Genomic DNA, 6,392 nt, shown 5'->3' on the forward strand with positions numbered 1-6,392 from the left:
AGTTCCTTGAGGTATAGCATTAGGTTGCTTATTTGAAATCTTTCTCTTCTTTTGATGCAAGCATTTATTGCAATAAACTTTTCTTTTAGTACTTCTTTTGCAGTATCCTACAGATTTTAGTATGATGTGTCTTTATTTTCATAAGTTTCAAGAAATTGTTTGATTTCCTGCTTAGTTTCTTCTTGGACCCATAGATCATTCATGAGCATGTTGTTTAATTTCCATGTATTTGTATAGTTTCCAGAATCTTGTTTGTTACTGATTTCTAGTTTTAATCCATTGTGGTCTGGAAAGATACTTGAAATGATTTCAATTTTTTAAAATTTTCTGAGACTTGATTTGTGACCTAATGTGTGGTCTATCCTGGAGAATGTTCCATGTGCTGATAAGAAGAATGTATATTCTGTAGTTGTTGGATGAAATGTTCTGCAGATATCTGCCAGGTCCAATTGGTTGAAAGTGTAGTTTATATCCTGTGTTTCTCTGTTGATTCATCACCTAGATGATCTGCCCAGCACTGAGATAGGGGTATTCAAGTCCCTAACTATTATCATATTGGGGTCTATCTCTTTCTTTAGATCTAATAGTGTTTTATATATGTGGGTGCTCCTGTGTTTGGTGCATATATACTTTTGATTGTTCTGTCTTCTCGATAAAGATCCCTTTATCATTAGATAATGACCTTCTTTCTTTCTTTTTATGGTTTTTGGTTTAAAGTCTATTTTATCCAATATAAGAAAAGCTACTCCTGCTCATTTTTGGTTTCCTTTTGTGCAGTATATCTTTTTCCATCCCTTCAGTCTTAGTCTGTGTGTGTCTTTACACATGAGGTGAGTCTCTTGTAGACTGTGTACAGTTGACTCTAGCTTTTTAATCCAATCAGTCAGTTTGTGTCTTCTGAGTGGGGAATTTAATCCATTTACATTTAGGTTTTTTTATTGAAAGGTATTGTCTTATTCCTAGCATTTTATCGATTTTGTTTTGGATGTTTTACCTGTCTTTTGTTCCTTTCTTCCCCTTTTGTTGTTTGTCTTTGGTGTTTGTTAGTTTTTTGAGGTGGTAAGATAAAGTTTCTTTCTCTTTTTTGTTTGCATTTTTGTTCTACCAGTGGGTTTTATTCTTTCTCATGTATTCATGGTAGTGATTATCATTTTTTGGATTCCAGATGCAGGACTCTCTTGAGGATTTCTTGCAGAACTGGGTGTGTGGTAGTGAATTCCCATGGGTTTTGTTTGTCTGGGAAATATACTATTTGTCCTTCAGTTTTGAAGTATAGTCTTGGTGGGTGTATTAGTCCGTTTTGTGTTTCTATAACAGAACACCTGAGACTGGGTAATTTATAAAGAACAGAGGTTTATTTGGCAAATGATTCTGGGACAGCTGCATCTGGCACAGGCCTCAGGCTTCTTCTACTCATGGTGGAGAGTGGCAGGCAGCTGGCAGGTATAATCAGATCACATGGCAAGAGGAAGCAAGAGAGAGAGTGGGGAGGTGCCAGGGTCTTTTAAACAACCAGCTCTTGTGGGAACTAAAGAGTGAGAACTCACTTAATAATCCCCCCACCTAGGGAGAGCATTAATCCATTCATGAGGGTTCTGCCCCCATGACTCAAACTGTCACACGGGGGATCAGATTTCCATATGAGTTCTGGGAGGACGATACATCCAAACTCCATCAGCAGGCATGGTATTCTTGGCTGGTAGTTTTTTTCTTTTAATATTTTGAGTATATCATCCCATTCTCTTCTGGCATGCAGAGTTTCTGTTGAGAAGTCTGCTGTTACTCTGATGGGGACTCCCTTATAGGTGACTTGATATTTTTCTCTTGCTGTTCTTAAGATTCTCTCTTTGTCTTTCAGCTTTGCCAGTTTGACTATAATGTATCTCAGAGAGGAACTTTTTTGTGTTGATTCTGTTTGGGGATCTTTGAATCTCTCAGATCTGAAGGTCCATGTCTCTCACTATACCTTAGAAGTTTTTCACTGTTATCTCATTGAGTATGCTTTCAATGCCCTTACCTTTCTCTTCCTCTTCTGGAACACCCATGATCTGGATGTTTGTGCACTTAAGATTGTCTGCTATCTCTCTTAGACTTCCTTCTTTTTTTAAAATTCTTTTTTCTTTTTGTTCACCTGGGTTATTTTGAAAAGACTGTCTTCAAGATCAGATATTCTTTCTTCTGCTTGCTCTAACGTGCTGCTTAAGCTCTTGTTTTTATTTTTATTTTGTTGAATGAATCCTTCAGTTCCAGGAGATCTACTACATTCTTTTTTAAGGTATTAATCTCTTTGTAAATTTCCTCTTTCAGATTGTGGATATATTTTCTCATTTTGTTGTGTTCTCTAACTGAGTCTTCTTGTATCTCATTGAGTTTCCTTAAGATTGTTGCTTGGAATTCCTTTTCACTCATTTCCTGAAAACAGGAAAAGCAGGGCTTCCTGTTGTTTGGGGTCTGGTATTTGAGAATTATTGTATTGTTTTGGTGGTGTCATATTTTCTTGTTTTGTTTTGTTTTGTTTGTTGGTATTTATAGTATCTGTGTTGATGTCTGGTCATCTGGTAGAGCAGTTGCTTATTCCATTATTTTGGAGTGGCCTTTGAGGAGAAAGACTTCCTCTTTTAAATGTGTTTTATATTGACAGTTGAGTATGGTGTTTTAGTATTGGTTTCAGGTAGATGCAATAGTATAGTCTCTGTGTGGGTACTTTGGCTGTATTCATCATGGAGTTGCATGTGAGTGCCTCCATGGCCTAGGCACTGGGGCACTTAGCGATTCCTTGCTGAGGTTAGTGACCCTGTCTTGGTTCTTTGGGGATGTGGGAAAGCTCTAGAGTTCTTGGGAGAAGCACTTGGGTGCCCTGTTGCTCTTTGGCTGGGGTGAGTGACCCTGGGCAGGCTTGTCGGCACCCCAGCTATCATCTTGTGACCCTGATAGGTATACTTGGGTATATTGAAGCTCCTCAATTTGAATGGGTGACCCTGGGCAGGTTTTCTCTTTCTTTCCTACAGGCAGAGTCTTCTCCTGGGTCCCTTTTGGGGGATAGGTTGGTGTGAATGGGAATTTTCTTCTTTGCTCTATTTGGGTATCTTGGGTTTCTGTACTCTTGGGGGGTTCCACCTGTGTATCTCCCTGGGTAAAGGCAGTCTCATTGGTTGTGCATGTACCTTCCGACCCTAGGTGTGCTGCCACATTTGGCAGCATATTTCCTCCTGTGGGTGGGTCACTGGATGGTGGGTCTGTACTCACTCACATCTTTCTCCAGGCTCTACTGGTGACTCTACTTCTGGCGATGCCATCGGTTGGTCAGTGGGCTGCCTATAAGACAGTGCTGGCTGCTGCTGTGGCAGCAAGCCATCCTTGTGGCAGCAATGGCTGTTCCCATGGCTATGGTGGACCACTTGTGCAGCACTGGTATCTGCAGCAGCAGTGGGGGCCAGGGTTTGTGACTGGTGAGGTTCCCGGGCATACTCCTGCCATCAGTTGGATAGGTGGGGGCTGCCTGTGGCTATTGAGTTCCCCTGGTGCCCTGCTGCCATCTGTCTGGCAAGGAGGTGGGGAGGCTGCTTGCAGCTGGTGAGGTCTCCAGGTACACTCCTGGCTTTTTTCCTCTGAGGATTAGTTTTCCTTGTGTGTTTTGGAATTTTTGTTTAGAAGCTCATTTTGAATGGAGTTTTGCTCTTTGTGTGTGTGTGTGTGTGTGTGTGTGTGTGTGTCTTTCTCTTTGCACTTACCCCTTTGTTTAGCAGTTTTGCAGAGTTCCTGGGTTCCATGTCCCAGGAATCTCATTTATACCCAGGTCTGGTGTTTGTGGCTCAGGCTTTCTCTTTGCACTTACCCCTTTGTTTAGCAGTTTTGCAGGGTTCCTGGGTTCCATGTCCCAGGAATCTCATTTATACCCAGGTCTGGTGTTTGTGGCTCAGGTCTCCTGTCCTGAGCCAGAGGGAGCTGGGCCTAGGCCCTGGCTGTGGGGATGTACTCTTTCTCCCTGCCCCTCCAGATAAATTGGACCCTAGAGCAGCAATCAGAGCTCTTTTCCACCTCATTTCATGGGTAAGGAAGCCCCATCCCAATCCCTGGTTCAGGACCATGGGTCTGGACTCACTTGCCTCTATGGGACATTTTTAGAGCCTATTATCCAGTGAGAGCTGAGCTGCTGCCTATTTGCTAGCTTGTCTTTCTATTTGGTTTCAGGTCTTCAGAAGTGTTTATCTGGTTTGGAGCTATTGGAACTATCTATGTCTTTGTAACTACTTGTCTTATATTTAATGTGATGTTGCTATGTTTTGTAGTGCAGGAAGGCCTCCAGGTGTGACCTAACAACACTGTGTTGGCATAAAGTTCTGGGGCATGGTCTTGAACCTTTGTGGGAAGATATAGGGAAAAAGAGTCCTCAAGTCCCCACCCCTCCAGGAGCTTCTGGAACATGGGGTTTGCCAAGAAGAGCTGGAAATTTTCAGCAAGTGCTTGGTTTGAAGGATGAAAAAGAGGAGGCATGTGGGCGAAACAGAAGCAGAATCATAGAAACCTCATCATTGAAAGGGACATTAAAGACCTTCAAATCTAACCCTCTATTCCATGATTCTATCCATAACATCGCAGCAAGGGCTCGTCCACACTATGTCTGAACACCTCGGGTGATGAGAAACCCGCTACCCACCAAGGCAGTCTTTTGTATCTGTGCATAGCTTTGTTCTTTGCTTTACAACCTGAAATCTGTCTCCTTTTGGCTTCTTTCCTGTGGTCCTCGCTTGGAAGCATAAGGAAAAGTTCAATCACTCCTCCACCTGGTACATGTAAACGCTCAGTAATTGCTCTCTACAATGATTATTTCTGAACACCATTAACCCGGCCAAGCTCCCTGTGCACTGCGTGCCCCGTCATTTCACAGCTCACCTCCAGGCGCGATGTGGTTTGGCAGTCTGGTTCTGCTGCCTGCAGTTTTCTGACGATGTGGTAATACCACTATTACATTTCTCAGAATGGGAACGGGGTCTGCTGCAGCACTCCCTCCTGCCCCCGCCCCCCAATGCCATGTGCTCCTTGTTCACAGAGGGAAAGGCTCCAAAAGCCTTAGGCAGAGGCAGCTCGGCCTTTCTTCCCCCAAACCATTGCAGGCGGAGGATCGAGGGGCTTCAGGAAACATCCTCCTGGGAGCAATTAGAGCCTGTAGTTCTGGGCTGAGCTGACAGGGACTGAGAGGAGAAGACCTGATGCTGTATTTGGTACACAGGTAACGGTGACCCCAGAACCCTAAGTTCCAGCTGCAAGGGCTGAGTTTGGCTAGGGTGGGTCATGGAGAACTATTCTCAGGAGTGAGTTTGGGCTTCAAACTGAGTGATTCTGAGGTTTTCTGGTCCAGCTTCTGCTCCTGCAAAGAAATCCTGAGCTCCAGGTCATCAATCAATGAAGAAAGCTTATATGACTTTAAGAACTGTGCCCATAACATACTTTGATTCACAAAACTGTAGCTGGAAGGTTTTGAGGATTTGGAGTCAGAAGTCCCAGGTTTAAATCCCAGTTCATCCCATCACTAACCATGTGACCTTGGTATATCTTACAGCCTCTCTGATTCTTTTTCCTATTTGAGTTTAATTCCTTATCTTTAAAATGGGTGTAATAATATATACATGCTACATACTTCAGGGTGTCCTAAAGAATAAACGACCTCTCATTTAAAAAGTGCTTAGCACAGTGCCAGGCACATCATTGATAGGCACATAGTAAATATTCTTCTCCCTTAGTTCCCTTTTAGTTTCCTCATCTTTTTTGGTGATGATAATGCTTATTTCACAGGAATTTCAGGATCCAGTGAGACAATCTATAAATCATGAAGCAATATGTGGTGTTCATAATCATTATTATTATTCGGAGAGGAACATATTAAGTGGTCTTGGTAGGGACCAGAGATATTGGCTGGGCTATCATTCCACCCTAGCGCCAGGCCAGAACCCAATGACTGTCCACCTTACTACAGAGGCTAGTGAGGGATTCGCTGTCAGACAGTATCGGGGTGTTCTGGAGGGAACAGAGGTGGCTTATAGTACTTTTCCAGGTGGACATACTTGCATATAAGGCCTTCTGTTCATACATGTATTCAGATCATATTTACTGAGGGCCTGTGAAATGCTGTGTGAAACAATGTCATTTGTGGGCCTTGTGGCAAAGTCTTGCGAGAAAGTAAATTCACCCCAGAAATTGGTTCATGTGTAGGTGACTATTTAAGTTCCACCAGTTTGATCTTCACCTGACCACAATCTAGGCAAAAGACATTTCTTCCTTAATATTTGAATTTTAGAAGAAATAAAGGAAGGAAGGAAGGGAGGGAGGGAGGGAGGGAAGGAGGGAGGGAGGAAAGAATGCATTTTAGAAGGTCTCAAAGCACTGATGTGTTC

Source organism: Galeopterus variegatus, unplaced genomic scaffold (assembly GCF_000696425.1).
Source record: "Galeopterus variegatus unplaced genomic scaffold, G_variegatus-3.0.2 Scaffold2039, whole genome shotgun sequence".
Classification (NCBI taxonomy): Eukaryota; Metazoa; Chordata; class Mammalia; order Dermoptera; family Cynocephalidae; genus Galeopterus; species Galeopterus variegatus.